Source organism: Heloderma suspectum, chromosome 2 (genome assembly GCF_057233095.1).
Source record: "Heloderma suspectum isolate Gila_16-S chromosome 2, 16-S_ref, whole genome shotgun sequence".
NCBI classification, from domain to species: Eukaryota; Metazoa; Chordata; class Lepidosauria; order Squamata; family Helodermatidae; genus Heloderma; species Heloderma suspectum.
Genome location: NC_139459.1, coordinates 395850877 through 395868187, shown reverse-complemented (window position 1 = coordinate 395868187; position 17311 = coordinate 395850877).

Below are 17311 nucleotides of genomic sequence, written 5' to 3'. Positions count from 1 at the left end.
AGTAGTATATTGGACACCTTCCTGTAACTTTTCCTAAACACATGCAAATTAAATCTTCCAAATCCTGTGAAGTGCTAGTTCCCCTCTACTCAGCACTGGTTAGGCCTCATCTTGAGTATTATGTCCAGTTCCGGGCGCCACACTTTAAGAAGGATGCAGAAAAACTGGAGAGCGTTCAAAGAAGGGCAGCAAAGATTATCAGGGGACTGGAAACAAGGCCCTGTGAAGAGAGACTGAAAGAACTGGGCATGTTTAGCCTTGAGAAGAGAAGACTGAGGGGAGAGAGGATAGCACTCTTCAAAGTACATTGAAAGGCTGTCACAGGGAGGAAGGCCAGCATCTCTTCTCGATCATCCCAGAGTTCAGGACATGGAAGAATGGGCTGAAGTGACAGGAAGGCAGATTCCGGCTGAACATCAGGAAAAATGTCCTGACTGTTAGAGCAATACAACAATGGAACCCGTGAGCTAGGGAGGTGGTGGGCTCTCCCACACTGGAGGCATTCAAGATGTAGCTGGACAGCCACTTGTTAGGGACTTGGATTCCTGCATTGAGCAGGGGGTTGGACTCGATAGTCATATAGGCCCCTTCCAACCCTGCTATTCTATGATTCTATGATTCTAAACAAAAACTGCACATTGCTCCCCTGTTTACTCAATGGCTGCCCAATGCCCGAAGATGGAATCAAAGTGGGCTGCTTTGGGTCACTTCGAGACCCTTCAGAGGTGAAGTGGAGGGGACACAAAGCAGCCCAGAGTGGTTCAGGGGCTCTCCAAAGTGCCTCAGTGCACTTCGGAGCTTCAGCAGCCCTGGCCCAGCCATGCCAGCTGGGCCAGGTCCTTACCTGAGAGCCACCCTCCACCGTCGCTGCCGCCTCCACTGCAAGCAGAGGAGAAGGGAGCGGCGATGGAGGAGGAGGAGGAGGAGGAGGAGGAGGAGGCAAGACAAGGAGCTGAGAGTTAGCGCGGGGGCATCAGGGCAGGCCTGAAGAGGGATTCGCCCATCCGAATCCTTCTTCGTGTTTGGATTCGGGGCCCGGTCGGGTTGGGGGGGTCCAAATCAACCCAAGCTAAATCAGGCCCACCTCCAAAGCCACGAAGCGGCTTCCGGGTCAGATCTGGGGGCCCCTGCACAGCCCTAGTTTACTCTGTTCATCTTCCCTCCCCTTCCTCTCTAGTTTCTTTTGTGTCAGATTTTAGGCCGTGAGCTCATCACTGCAGGAACCTGTCCTCTTGCAGCCTGTGAAGTGCCTGCACACTGATGGTGCTAGATACATGGTTTTTTTAAAAAAGAAAAAGTCCCAAGTGACCCCCGCCTGTGTCTCACAGCAATACTTCTGATGCACTGCTGGCAAGCAGAGCTGGGAAAAGACCTGCCTCCCCCACAGATGTGGAAGGACCGATCCTAATTTGCATTCACAGGCATTCAAAAGCAGCCCCACCTAGAGTATGTTATTAAGAACATCAGGCCAAGGGTCCATCTTGGATCAGGCAAGGGTCCCTCTAGTCCAGCATTCTGTTCAACCAGCTGTCAACTGGGAACCCACAAGCAGAGCATGAGCGCAACAGCACCCTCTCGCCCATGTTCCCCAGCAACTGGTGTACACAGTCCCACCACCCCTGGTACTAGGCATAGCACACAGCCATCAGGACTAGTAGTCATTGATAGCTTTCTCCTCCAGGAATTTGTCTAACCCTCTTTTAAAGCCATCCAAATTGGTAGCCATCACTACTTCCTGTGGTAGTGAATTCCATAGTTTAACTATGCACTGTGTGAAGAAGAACTTCTTTTTATCTGTCCTGAATCTCCCACTAAACAGGTCCATGGGATGACCCCGGGTTCTAGTGTTTTGAGAGAGTGGGAAAAAAGTCTCTGTATCCACATTCTCCACACCATGCATAATTTTGTAGACCTCTATCATCTCTCCCCTTCCCCTCCTTTTTTCCAGGCTCAACAATCCCAGCTGTTGTAACCTCACAAGGGAGCTGCTCCAGCCCCTTGATCATTTCAGTTGCCCTTTTCTGCACTTTTTCCAGCTCTACAATATATTTATTTAGTTTGAGTGGCCAGAACAGTGCACAGTATTCTAAGTGTGGCCGCACCCTAGATTTATATAAAGTGTCAGGGTGGAAACTGAGCCCTTACAGCCCCAGAGCAGTTCCGATTCTGAGGAAGAACAGGAATCTGTGAGAGAGGAGCTCACTCATCTCTCACGGATTGCTGTTCTTCCTCAGAATCAGAACTGCTCTGGGGCTCTAAGGGCTCAGTTTCCACCCTGACATAAAGGCAGTATGAGATTGGCAGTGTTATTCTCAATTCCTGGGGGGGGGGGGATTTTTGCCCCAATGTGTATCACTTTACATTTGCTTACACCAAACTGCATTTGCCACTTGGATGCCTGTTCTCCCCGTTTGGAGAGATCCGTTTGGAGCTCTAGAGCTTATTAGATGTTAAGAGCTCATAATTACAATGAAATGAGTGATTTCCTCACCTGGTTGAGCCATTTGGGCCACACAATCTCATCCTGGTTGATGGAGAACTTTTGGTCTGGGGATCCCTGCCTTTCTATGCTCCCAAATTTCACTCTAACCAAAGACCTGTTGGGAAACAATACCCAGTTCATGATGTCAAAATCAGCTGCCAGGTTTCCACTTTCTTCCAGGTACACTTTGCCCATACTTCTATTGTAAGTATTGTAAAACACGGAGTCTTTCAGGAAAGGGTGAAGCTAGAATGGCAGAAAAAATACCACATGCACATCAAAATCTAAAGAGGATTCTGCAAGCTGGCCCTGGTCTTAGGTGGGACACCACAGGGCACCATTAAAATGCAGAAAATTGACAGTCATGTTATTAAGTTTGTGATCTTATACACCTGGGAGGAAGTTGCTGTCACATCCCTTTGTCCTCTCCCTTTGCAGTCAACACACTCCAGGTACCAAAGCTTTAGGCCATCACGACTTTATTAGTAAACAACCTGCTTCTTTACAAATGCAGATTCTAGGAAACTCTCAGACTGCATAGAACCAGTTAATCCACACATCTATGAACATCAATGGAGGAGATGAAGTGGAAGTTAGAGAAGTTGCCAGCAGCCTGGGTATGAACATCACAGCCAGACGTTCTTCGCAGGGATGCCCCTCCCTTGGGGTGTCTCCCTCCTACGTTGGCTTCCACGACTGGCCAACCTGGCAGAACTTCTGAGCCGTGCCCCTGGCTTTTCCCACTTAGCTCTGCGACAGACCCTGGCATCCCTCAAGTCACACCCCTCGTCCCCCCTCCTCCTCCTCCCCCTCTGAAACTTGAGTTCTCATGGTGGAGGAATGAGGGAGCCATTCAGGCTGGGCCATCTGTGTGTCAAAGTCTTGGGAAGAAAGTCTCACTGTATCTTGCCTCCCTCTGTTCTTGCTGTTCCCATTCTGATTCTGAATCTGAGCTGCCAGACATCTCCACATGCTCAGATTCATTCCTGACTGTTCCCCTGGATGTTATGGGATTTACATCTCAGTATACACACATAATATTAATGGTGAATATTACATTTTTAGTATGTGCTTAGGAGAGATATCCATTTTTATTTTTATTTTTTGCCTCAGACATCAAGTTGTACAAGTTGACCCAAAAAATGCTTCCAGCACAACACTATTGTCTGATTGATATAAAAGCAATTGGGTACTGAAGACCCAGTCAGGAAGGCTCTGAGAGGGCCAGCACAGCCTCCCTTGCCCAAGAGAACTCCGATTTATATGGTGGAGGTCTAGCTCTCATGGTGGAACATGGGGAAGCAGCTAATATAGACACAGACATATCGTGTAAGGTTGTGCCAATGGGGTAGGGCTATGACCAGATGACCTCTGAAGCCAGTGTAAGGGGACAAAAAGTGGGACCAGCACAGGGAAAGTCACAACTAGCTTTGATCCATACATACACAATATTTTGGCTCACTATTACATTTGTCATTTTCTATTATATTTGTCATAAATCTATGACTACCATTCTGGACTGCAAGGAGGTCAAATCAGTCCATCCTAAAGGAAATCAACCCTGAGTGCACCTTGGAAGGACAGATAATGAAGCTGAAGCTCCAATATTTTGGCCACCTAATGCGAAGAGAAAACTCCCTGGAAAAGACCCTGATGCTGGGAAAGACTGAAGGCAAAAGGAGAAGGGGACGGCAGAGGATGAGATGGCTAGATAGCATAACGGATGCAATGAATATGAACTTGAGCACGCTCCGGGAGAGAGCGCAGGACAGGAAGGCCTGGCGTGCTATGGTCCATGGGGTCACGAAGAGTCGGACACGACTGAACGACTGAACAACAACAACCATTCTGGAAATGTCCAACTGATCATCATGTTCAGCAGAGATATCTGTGAAGGAAAAGGGAATACCTGCCACGGCTGTATCCTTTGACTGTCCAGCCTGTCTCCACTTTCCATAGCCATCCTCTTTGATCTGGATGAATAGGCAGCATCTAAGGCACGGGCCACCGACTGGATGGCACTGTAGATGATGTAGCTGTCTAGGTGCAGTATTCTCTCAATGTCCTCTTTGGGCAGTGCCTCCCATTTCTCATTCTCTGGGCATCTATTCCAGCCTTTCACAAACAATGCATGCTTTAAATTGAAGCACTTAAATGCTTTCTTCACAAACGGCTTCATTTCAGAGTTATAGTGCAAATACTCATCATAGTTTGTCCTACTGTTTGTCTTAATAGGGAAAGAAAAAATGCCATGGATGTACTGGGATTTGAGATCGGTATTTATGAAATCCAAGGTGATATCCCACAAAGCTGTTACGATCCACACTTTCCCTAGTTTTATAAATTTTTCAAGTACCCGTTGTATATTGTCTATTACATATAGAAAGGAGCGAGTCTCTGCATAGTAAACAAAGACATTGACTTGTCTCCACTCAAGGAATGAAGAAACATGGAAAACAAATTTGCGTGTAATCAGTGGTGGGATGGTTTGTGAGGAAACAACACAAACTCGGTTCCTGATGAGCTCAGGGGTCAACGTCTTCATGAACGTCTCTCCATTCTTTGTGTCTGGAGCAAAGAGCATGGTCATCGTCCACCTGAAATGCAGGAGCAGTTTGGTAATCTCCAGGTATTGGGTTCCTTCTTCGGGAAACATCCGGTAGAAAAAAGGAAATTGAGTTTTCTCTGTTGGAACATGAGGAACAAAAGCATAAGTGACCTAACAAAGAAAGGAAGAGATGCTGTAAATGCTGTATTTTGTTACAGATTGAAAATTTTGAAACTCGAATATTTGTTACTAGAGATGTTGCAGGAGTCGGGGGGGGGGGCTGGCAGACTCCCCCTGCTTGGCATCCTAGACTCCATTCCATGGACCCCTGACACTAACCCACCCTGTTCAGCTCCCTGTTGGACTCCCATGGACCATTCACGCCTGTAATCTTGGGTAAATGCCCGATTTATGGCCGCCATTTGCATAAAAGGCCTTCTACGTAGAACAACGAGCCACCATTTTTATGCAATATAGCATCTCGCTGAGCAGTCAGGCAGCCACATGCTGCTCGCCAGCACCTGAGGACCTCCTGGTGGCTTGTCTGGAGAGCCAAATGGGGCAGGTAAGTGGCAGAGGTCCATTGAGCAGTGTGTGGGGCAGGCATGGGGTGGTTCATCCATCCCAATTTGTTACTACACATGTATTAATAATGATTGGGAAGATGCTGGTTACCATGATGAATGTATGTCCCACCTTTTCTCAAGGAGGACCCCTTGGGTGGGGACAATACCTTCTGGCTCAAACTGCTCACACTTCCTGAGGTAGTGCCCCGTCAGTGGATGTCCATGCAAAATGCACAAGCTTCTCTATAGCTCAATCTTCCTTCATCAGATATTTCTGAAGTTTGGCCAGATTATACCTCCTAGCAGGTAAACTATTTCTACCAATATTCACACTAATGAATTCATACATATAAAATTCATTTTATATTAAATACAATTTTCAGTCATAATGACAAAACAGCAAATAGGCTTTCTGAACTATAAGCACATAGAACCATAGAACCATAGAATAGTAGGGTTGGAAGGGAACCATAAGACTATCAAGTCCAACCCCCTGCTCCGTGCAGGAATCCAAGTCAGAGCATCCCTGACAGATGGCTGTCCAGCCTCATCTTGAATGCCTCCAGTGTGGGAGAGCCCACCGCCTCCCCAGGTCATGGGTTCCATTGTCGTATTGCTCTAACAGTCAGGACGTTTCTCCTGATGTTCAGCCGGAATACGGCTTCCTGTAACTTGAGCCCATTATTCCGTGTCCTGCACTCTGAGGTGATCGGGAAGAGATCCTGGCCTTCTTCTCTGTGATAACCTTTCAAGTACTTGAACAGCGCTACAAAATATATTAAACATGTAATTTTGCCTTGAATGCAGGATTTCTCTTTCACCAATGAAGCCCCTATTTGTGAAATAGTGGCCCCTCTAATACAGACTGAGACCCTTACATTGTGGGTGGAGGTTTAAAGGTAAAGGTATCCCCAACCAGTTGTGTCCAACTCTAGGGTGTGTGCTCATCTCCATTTCTAAGCCAAAGAGCCAGCGCTGTCCAAAGACACTTCCGTGGTCATGTGGCCGGCATGCCTGAACCCCGAGGTGCACGGAACGCTGTTACCTTTCCCTCCGAAGCGGCACCTATTTATCTACTTACAATTTCTTGCTTTTGAACTGCTAGGTTGGCAGAAGCTGGGACTGAAGACGGGAGCTCACTCCGTCACGCAGCACTCAGGTCTCGAACTGCTGTCCTGCCGACCTTCCAGTCTGCAGTTCAGCGACTTAACCACTAAGCCACCGTGGCCCCGGGTGGAGGTTTAGGGGGCCTTTAATCCTTTGTGCCTAACTGTGGATCCAGATCACACAAAGACACTCCATTCTCCTAGTTTCTATGGGGGGGGGGGAATTCCCATTGAACATCTGTAGGGAACTGTCAGGGGTTGCCATGCAAGACTGCAAGTGGTGTCAGGTAGACAGTCAGGAGAGCCTAGAACGGTTAAGGCCAAGTGAACTGAACATAAGAGAGTCAGTACATGGGCTCTTTAAAAGTCTCAGGGACTCTGAGAGAGGTGGAAGAGGTGGGGCAGAAGCAAAGGATAAGAGGCTCAATGCAGGAGACTTGGGAGGAAAAGCTTACTAGAAGGAGCCAAAGATGGAAGGTGGTGTGCTTAGAGAGGCATCTGTTGTTTCCAGGGAAAAGCAAGGGACTGAAACAGATACTGGTAGACTGAGGAAGACCTACCAGCTCAGACAGCAGCAAGGGCTCAGATACCAAGAGGATTGGATGTGGAAGGAAATGGTTACTTCTCCAACCAACTGTGTGGACATTTGGCCTGATCAGGTGAAGTAACTCCGGGCTTACTCCACAATGTAGTCAAGCAGTCTGATTCTGCCTGTGCTTAACCATATTGCCTTCTGGGTCTTCCCCTGGACCCACTTACCTCATTCAGTGAGTTTGCATCCTGGTCCTGCCAATATTTTCCTGTATTAACTCTGGATGTGGAGCGTGATCCTGCATTAACTTAACTTGCCTCAGTGAACATCCATCCTGGTCCTTCAGGTACTTACCAGTATTGTCACACAGACATTTAGCCTGATCTTTTGAGTACTTACATAGTGAAGCCAGGAAGTGATTCTGCAAGATCTGACGTTAATGATCCTGTGGAGTAACAAGGCTCAATAAAGTTCGTAGTGGCTATATTCTGGCAATCAAGTTGATTTTTTTAGATGGAAGTCATGGGAAGTGACCAGCTCCCCTGGAGGGAGGGAACTAATGCACTTTGCGACGACTTCTCTGGAAACATTTTTATTTTCCCTCGAGAGAAGCCCAAGTAAAATTCTCCTCAGCCTTCAAGTGCCACCCCACCTGTGGGATTTTGTAGATTCTCAACGTGGATGAAATCTGGCTGGAGATGTCAGAGTTGGCCCCTTCAAGAACAGCCAAGAGGTTGTTCTGTCTTCCGCACTTGTAGTTCGGGACGTGTGCATGCCCAGTAGACAGCAAGTCCACCAAGGCATCAGAAGTTACTTTGGGGTTGAAATAGTTCCCATAGATGTTGTAGCCCAGGGTGATGTTGGGTAAGAGTCTGGGATTCTGGTTGATCTCATGGACAGCTAACATGAAGGACAGGATCTTCAAGCAATCCCTTTTTCCTGTCCTCCAAAAAAATAAATAAATCACATATTCATCATTTCAATGAAACTAAAATATTCAACTGTTTCTTCTCCAACTCCAAAAGCCATATACAAGGCATTATAGAAACACAGAATTATGGAGTTGGAAGGGATCTCAGACATCATCTAATTCAACCTCCATTCAATAAAGTTTCCACAAAGGGGGTGCAGCATAAAATCATAGAAATATAAGGAAACATGAGTGTCTTCTTTCTTAAGGTTGTCATATTAGCATTCCTCCATGTAAAATTGTCATGGGCTTGTTGTTGTTGTTGTTGTTGTTGTTGTTGTCGTTATTATTATTATTAAATTTATTAATCGCCCATCTGGCTGGTCACCCAGCCACTCTGGGCAATGTACAGCATATAATAAAACAGTTTAAAACAATAAAATTCTACAATAAGAACATTTTCTAAAATACCCTAACCCACCCCAAATGCCTGCCTGAACAACCACGTTTTTAATGCACGACGGAAGCTCATTAAACATTGTTGTTGTTTTAACTGTTATGAGATCTAAAAGGTTTGACCTAGGGATGTACGAATGTCACTTACCTGTTCGTGGATTATGTTTATGGTGGGGGGGAGGCGTTCTGTCCCTCCCCCCGGAATCCTGAATGGGGGGGAGGTGCTCCATTCCTCCCCCCCAGAATCCTCCGTGGTTGGTTGTGCTCTGCGACAGCTCTGCGGAGCAGCCGGCCAGCCCCAGCCAGGCCAGAGCTGTCCTCAGCCGGATTTCCGGCCGTGGAGGGTTCTGGGTAAAAAAAACAACAACACCGTGTACGTAAATGGCGGCGGCTACGGCCGCCGCCATTTGCATTCCTTCTTTTTGGCCATCTTAGTCTACATAAATATTTACGTAGACTATGATGGCAAAACTAAAGGGGAACGCAAATTGCGTAGCAGGCGCTATTTGCGTCCCTTTTTGATTCCCCGTTTTAGCCTACGTAAATATTTACGTAGGCTAAAACGGGGAATCAAAAAGGGGTGCAAATAGCACCCGCTACGCTATTTGCGTTCCTCTTTATTTTCGCCATCATATCCTACGTAAATATTTACGTAGGCTAAAACGGGCAAAAATAAGGAACACAAATGGCGGCGTCCGTAGCCGCCGCCATTTGCATACGCGGTTGTTGTTTTTTTAACCCACCCAGCCATGATAGGCTATGTAAAGATTTATGTAGCCTATCACCTCGTGTGTGTTTTTTAAAAAACCTAGCCATGATAGGCTACGTAAATCTTTACGTAGCCTATCACGTCTTTTTTTGTTTTTTTTTACAAGAACAAGAGTGGAAATGGTGGCGGCAGCGGCAGCCAGTCAGAAGACCAGCCGCCGCAGCCGCCACAGCCACTGCCGGAGCCACCTCCGCCCGGAAGATCCGCCCCAGGTAAGTCTCGTCCTGGGGGGGATCCGCGGGGGGGCGGGGGGGCGGGCCGTTCCGCCACAGATTTCGGGGGATCACCGAGATCCGTGGCGGAATTCTCTGCCATCCCTAGTTTGACCAATCTTTCTGAAATGGTCAAGTGATCAGAAGAGGTGCTCAGTGTACATAATCTGAAAATTTCAGTATGATTGGTGAAATCTGGAGGGAGAAGGAAGTTTAAAACAAAAGGCAAAGAACTCATCTGTCAAGAGTGACTTTGCAAAACATTTTGGGGACCATTTTGTAGTCACACTTCCTGAAGAGAACAAAGGGTCTTCACCTGATGGCGTACCGTTGTTCTTTTCCCCACACCAGCCATTGCAGCCAGCATGAGGAAGAGGGGCAGCGGCGACGGCACCCAGCACTCAGGTTGGGGGGGGGGGGCTGCCAGTATCTTCGAAGCTTCAAAGCTGTGCAGCTTCAAACACCTTGAGATGACATTGCATAGGTTCCTCAGCACTCAAAGCTTTACCACCAGCAAGGAAATGGCTGGAGGTGTATGTTCTTGTCTGATCTCAGAAGCTCAGCAGGGTCGGCTCTGGTCAGAATTGTGGAAGAGTGACCACCTGGGAATCAGGCTTGCTGCAGTGAGTTCTTCTTTCCCTTATGACACTAACTTTTATCTTCTTCTATCCCCTGCTTTTGCTTTTTTAAAAAACATTAAGGATCACAACTGAGTGCCTTTACACATGCTGCCTTCCCACCCTCTTCCCCCGTTCTTCCCCCCTTCCCCCCTCATTCTCCCAGTAGCTTAACTGGAGCTGTAATGTTTTCTCATGGCCCCAATCCTGGGCACCCACTTACTTGGGAGTAAGCCACATTGAACTCAATGTAACTTACTACTGAGTAGACATAAGATCACCCTGTAAGTCTGCAAGCCTCGAGTAAGCCCCATTGAGCCCCATAGGGTGCTCTGGAACAAAAGAGGACATTGCTTCTGAGCTTGGTGGGGTGGGGGATCAGAGGTGTCTCCCATCATTGCAGGGAGGCATTTTACCCTCTTCTCCCTCCGACTGAGAAATGCAGAGGCAGGAGACGCTCAGGTCGGGGGCGGGGGGCTGCTTGCGTCTTCGAAGACTACCCAATGAAAAAAATTATGCTTGCATGTGGGGAAATCAGGCTGGAGAAGCCACTATTCTTTAAAGATTTGAAGATCTGAAGATTTGAAGATAATGCCTAAAAAAAAAAATCACAGGGTGATCTTATGTCTACTCAGTAGTAAGTTCCATTGAGTTCAATGTGGCTTACTCCCAAGTAAGTGAGTGCCCAGGATTGGGGCTACAAGAAAACATTACAGCACCAGTTAAGCTAGAATGGGAGGGAAGGGTGGGGGAAGGCAGAGTGTGTAAAGGCACTCAGTTGTGATCCTTACTTTTATTTTTTTAAAGCAAAAGCAGGGGATAGAAGGAGGTAAAAGTCAGTGTCATTTGAAGAGAGAGAACAACCCAATTAAGCCTGATTCCCAGGTGGTCAGCCATCCAGAATTCTGACCAGGGCTGACAGGGCTGAGCTTCCCAGATCAGATAAGAGCTAGCACCTCTAGCCCTCAGCTGGCTGGTGATAAAACTTCCAGTGCTAAGGAAGCTATGCTATCAGTAGCTGGAAGACCAGATGGGGGCATCTAGAGCTGTGATTGGACAGGAGGGAAATACAAACACAGCGGTATATGGACAGGTGTGGGAGGGGAGCACAGCACATGAATGGGAAATACTGGGATATCAGGGTATTGAAAGAGGGAGCACGGAAGTGGGAAATTCCATCCCAATTTGAGGCGGGTCCTGTGTAGTGTGAAAAATGAGCGGTGAAACCTTATTGGAAGTGGGGGAAAACGTAAGTGTAGATTGGCCCTTAGAATGTTGAGAGGGGGGAAGGAGCCTGCCATTTGCCTCAAATTATCAATGGTTGAGTAGTAGAAATAGATGATGCTATCATTTGGTGGATTGGTGTGGAGGTGGAATTTGCTAGGAAAGGTGGGGTGGTGGGCCATTCTACTAAAATGGCCCACCACCCTACTTTTTTTTCTACTAAAAAAAAAGCTCACAAGGAGAATTTTCCTCACACTCAGAATTCCCTGCAGATTCACCCCAAGCCCACCAAACAGAACTTGATAAGAGCTGGGAGGTCTATTGGAGGGAGTAAGGTACAGGGGTTAGAGCCTTGAGTTATGGGGAGTGATACAAAGGGGAAACACTTCAGTTGCTTTCAGGAAATGCAGGCAGAAATTCAGCTGGGAAAGACGGTAGTCCCAGCACTGTATGATATGTTTGGGATAAGGCAGGGGAATATCTGCTTCTATTGATAGGAGCTGGCAGAACTCATAGAGTTCTTCTCAAGGGAGTAAGGTACAGTGGATAGAGTCATACATGTTTACTTAAAAGAAAACCCAGTGTGTTCTGTAGGGCTGACTCAGAAGTAACTTTCATTCTGGAATAATGGAAAAGTAGAAAGGGACTTGATGGGCCTGATTTCCTTAGTTTTATCTTGCTAGAGGAAATATGAAGTGAGAGGATAAAATCTAAGATGCTTATAAATTGTTTCCTACTCATTTCTTATGTGAAGATGTGTGTGTGCATGTGGGGGGCAGGGGGCATGTACTGGATTGTCACATATTAATCTTTGCAGTGATATCTCTATGACCACACAAGGAACCTTCTAAGCTGGATCCAGTAATAGCTGCAGAATGTGTCAACAACTGAGCAAGCAATTTGTTGCCAATGGACCCATTCTGTTTTCCTCTTCCTAACAGTCTCCTCCTTTCCCCTGTCCCTAGTTCACAAAAACAGGGTGTTGTGGGGAGAAGGGGAGTTTAAAAGAAGAGACAAGTCACTGTGTTCCTTGGAAGCAGACAGGGAAAAGCAACCACCCCCACCCTTAAATTTGCCCCCAAAAAAGTATTAAGGATTTTGCAGCCCCTAGAAGAAGGGAAATTAAGGCAAATGCAGACAAACTAGTTCAAAAAGTCATCAACAACAAGAAGGGTTGGCTGACTTTTTTTAATCTTCTAAAGAGGCAGCCATGTTTTTCCTTCACAGTGCACCTCTGGCTATGCCAAAGTGCCATTTAAGAAAGCAAAAGGGAAGGGAAGTTCATCATCCATTTTCCACAACATCTCTGCATATCATATTCTCTGTCTTGTCAACAAGGTTTAGCTCCTTTGGAAGAATGAGAATTTCACTTGCACTTTCTACTTCCTCAGGGACGGTGCCTTGTTCAGGCACATCAGGACGCCACCTTACTGAAGCTAAGCAGGTGCGGGTCTCCTCAACGCTTGGAAGGGTGACCACCTGGAAACCAGACATAGCCACCTTGAGTTCCAGGATGGAAGAAAGGTGGGATATAAATGCAATAAGTAAATAAATAAGGCCTGTGAGCCTCAGCTCACAGCCTCCTTTACATTAAAGAAAAAATCCACAGTCCTACTGTTGGGGAGCCTTTCCACATTTACAGCGGGCTCCCAGACGATGACCACTGATTGCTGAGAGGGGAAGTTTTTAATTTTCAAGGTTCCATAGAATGTAACGAAACAGCACCATCTAGTGGCTGTTTTAATAGTGCAACAATCCGACATATTTTAATACTTCATTATTTCTGGATCTGTTTAACATGGAATAACCAGGAAATATGAACTTGAGCATGCTCCGGCAGAGAGCGGAGGACAGGAAGGCCTGGCATGCTATGGTCCATGGGGTCACGAAGAGTCGGACATGACTTTAACGACTGAACAACAAACCAGGAAATACCTCTGGATGGGCCTGAAGGTTGACGACATCATGAAAAGGACCTGCAAACTTCTGTGAGTGAGCAATCTCAAATAGCAGGATAAAAACTCCCTGTGAAGAAGCCCCACCATTTCCCTGCCTTAACACTAATCCCAGACCAAAACCAGACACACAACAACCAGTCTCCACTTAATGATCTGTGTGTTTGCAGGGGGTGGGGAGGTGAAGGAGGAGTCTTAGCCCAGGGCCAACTATCCATTTTTAAACAAAAACCAGTGCAGATGTACATTCCAGTGCAGGGATTAGGCAAGTGCAAGCTTGAAATTGAGGGGGAAATAGTGACAGGACAATAGGTTAGGAACTGCATCCTGTGCTGTATGAATTAGCCAGATATTGCAGTACCAAAACCAAGCGTTGAAAAGTTTGAGTAAATGCTTCCTCTAAGGCAACCTTCTCTAACGTGGTGCCTCCAGGCATGTTGGACTGCAAGCCTGGCTGTGAAATGCCAAGAGTTGTAGTCCAACACATCCGGATGTCACCAGGTTGGAGAACGCTGCTCTAAGCAAAGGACTAGCTTTGGTCATATTTGCTCAACATGAGGGAAGTTGTAAAGGTTGAACGAGGTTGCAGAGGCCTCCCAGAAGGACCCTTCCTGCATTTGCAAATAGACTTTGTTCAGGGGCCAAAGCAGGCTGGCTATAAATACATTTCAGTAATTGTTTGTTTTCTGGTTAAATAGAAGTTCTAGAAATGTTGAAAGAGTAAATGGAGTGTTGAAAAATAAAGATTACAAGACTAAGCTAGAATAAGGTTCTTCCAATAGCTTTAATGGCCATGAGAGCCACCCCAAGCAGAGAACATGGACTGAGTCCTTATGAGAATAGCACAAGGAAACCCAGTGTATCTGATTTAAAACTAGCCCAAAGTGGAATAGTCAAATATTGTCAGGTATTCATGCATGTTGTGAGTAATAGGTTAAGAATGCACACCTTTCTGAACCAATAAGTGAACAGTGTTACCCAATTCAGGCCAGAGACTGGGTCTACATAAAGAAGTGCTACAACAATGGTACTGATGACCTAGGGAGGTGGTGGGCTCTCCCACACTGGAGGCATTCAAGATGAGGCTGGACAGCCATCTGTCAGGGATGCTCTGACTTGGATTCCTGCATTGAGCAGGGGGTTGGACTTGAGGGTCTTATGGGCCACTTCCAACCCTACTATTCTATGATTCTAATTGGGCATGTTTAGCCTTGAGAAGAGAAGACTGAGGGGAGATAGGATAGCGCTCTTCAAGGACTTGAAAGGTTGTCACAGAGAGGAAGGCCAGGGTCTCTTCTCAATCATCCCAGAGTGCAAGGTGTGGAAGAATGGGCTCAAGTTACAGGAAGCCGGATTCCAGCTGAACATCAGGAAAAACGTCCTGACTGTTAGAGCAATACGACAATGGAACCAATTGCCTAGGGAGGGGATGGGCTCACCCACACTGGAGGCATTCAAGATGTAGCTGGACAGCCACTTGTTAGGGACTTGGATTCCTGCATTGAGCAGGGGGTTGGACTCGATAGTCATATAGGCCCCTTCCAACCCTGCTATTCTATGATTCTATGATTCTAAACAAAAACTGCACATTGCTCCCCTGTTTACTTTAGCTGCTGTCTTCCTCTAGTAACCTGCCCTGAATCTTCTTCCAGATGTCTGCTCATTCACAATTGATTTGAAGTTTGCTCTAATATGACTGGGCTACATTCCAGGGTTTTGTAAGGCATTTTATCTAATTTTCCACTATCCTGCATCCAAAATTTCTGTTTAAAATAAATAAATCAGTTACGTAATCCCTTTTGACAGGAATGGGGTAGGTTAATTTTACTGCAGTTCTGTAATTCTTCACATTTATGCTTTACAGATTGGGAAAGACGTGGTATCTATGGTCTGTTTTTATTCCTAGCCCCATATTATCCCTGTTTTTATCATTATCCTGATAATTCATCCAGACGTTTCAAGACATGTACTACACATGCAGTGTAGTCCAGTGTGACACGTTGTCCAAGAAGCGGAGTCTCAAAAGCTGAGGAACCATCACTTACATAACCCTGGATTGTAGTCCACTATAATTTCAGACTGCAAATCAGCTCTCCCCACCCCACTCCACCCCACCCCTACACAAACACAGAAATACACAACAGCAATAAGAATATGCGGAAGCTAAAATTGCATATCCTCTAATAGTTAATAGTTCAAAATACATGTAAGTCCCACCACCACCACCACCATTGTCCCACCAGGCCTCACTGCCTCTCCTTTGCCAGCTGCACAGGTGTTTGAGCATAGCAAATATAACAGTTCCATTCTTTAAAAAGCCAGGAAAGTCTGATAGAATGCTTAATTTCACAGTGCATTTGGTTGCATTTTACTGCAAAGGTGCTCTCCAATTATGTTACTAGTATGTAGGCAACTCTGAGCTACCAGTTTAACCAAACATAAGATTCCTCCCAAAACCAGATGCCATTTTAGGGTAACATTAAAAAAAAAAAACCTCCAGGTATTGGTCATACAGAGTTTCCAGGATTTACTCTGTCAGGATTTGTTTTTTGTTTTTCACTATAAAAATATCCGGATAACAATACTAAATACAAGGCTTATACATGCAGAGCTTCAAACACCTGATCTGATACATTCAACATCATCTTAAGTCAAGGCGTCTAACCTGAGCAATCACGCTATCAGTCTCAATGACAATCAGCACAAAGCTTACCAGGGTCAGACTACAGGTAATTAACAATGGGGTAAGTTCTCCTTGAGAGAATTCCCAATTCCGTGCATTCAGAATCCTCTTCATTCATATACTCTTTTAAGGCTGTTATACATGTTTAGATTGTTTTTATGTCATAAATGTATGTTCACAGTCCAAAGACTACATTTCTATTTTAAATCAACCTGTCTATGTAACAACAATATTGAATTTCACACACCTAATCGAGATAAATAATTGTAACAACGTAACTTTAAAAACTTTACAGAATCCCCTGACCTGTTACAGGCATGTTTGTGACACAAGAATTATTTCTCTGACTCTCTCCTGTCTTGTGAGTATGTCTTCTCAAAACACATCTCTTGAATTAGGATGTGAGAAACTCCTTCCTACTACCCTATCTGATGGCATACCTGGCATTATTATCAAGCTAATGGTGTATGGTTACCCTAATTCTTGTTATGTCGCAAGTGCAAAACCTGGCATCTATTTTCTGGATTCCTCCTTTAAGAGTACCAATGAGCCAGTCCTGAACTACTGATAGCCTGGCCCTTCTGTCTCCCATCTGGGAAGCCTCAACAATAAATTCAATTTAACTGCTGTCATGACAAGTAGCCAAACTGTGTTGCATTAGACACAGGGATCCCATTCTTTACTCCAAAATTCTCTTGGAGGCATTTAATGACTGAATTCTGTAATCGATCAGCAGGAGAGTAAGGTGTGCAAATATGAAAGATTTGCCTGATCTGCCCTAGCAGGATATCTGCAACTCAAATAAATCCATAGAATTGTAGCACTGTAGGGCTGGAAGGGACCGTGGAGGTCATAGAATCATAGAATCATAGAGTAGTAGGGTTGGAGGGGGCCTATAAGACCATCGAGTCCAATGGGTTCCATTGTCGTATTGCTCTAACAGTCAGGAAGTTTTTCTTGATGTTCAGTCGGAATCTGGCTTCCTGTCACTTGAGCCCATTATTCCATGTCCTGCATTATGGGATGATTGAGAAGAAATCCCTGCCTGGTCATCTAGTCCAACTCCCTGCTCAGTGCAGGAACTACAGTCAATGACAGATTGCCTTCCAACCTTTGTTTAAGTACCTCCAGTGAAAGAGAACCTCCACTTGAAATCTGTTTCCTTGCAGTCTCCACTTATTGATTCTAGGGCAACAGAGAGACCATATCTGCTCCAGATCTGGCATGGCAGCATTTCGGATATTTGAAGAC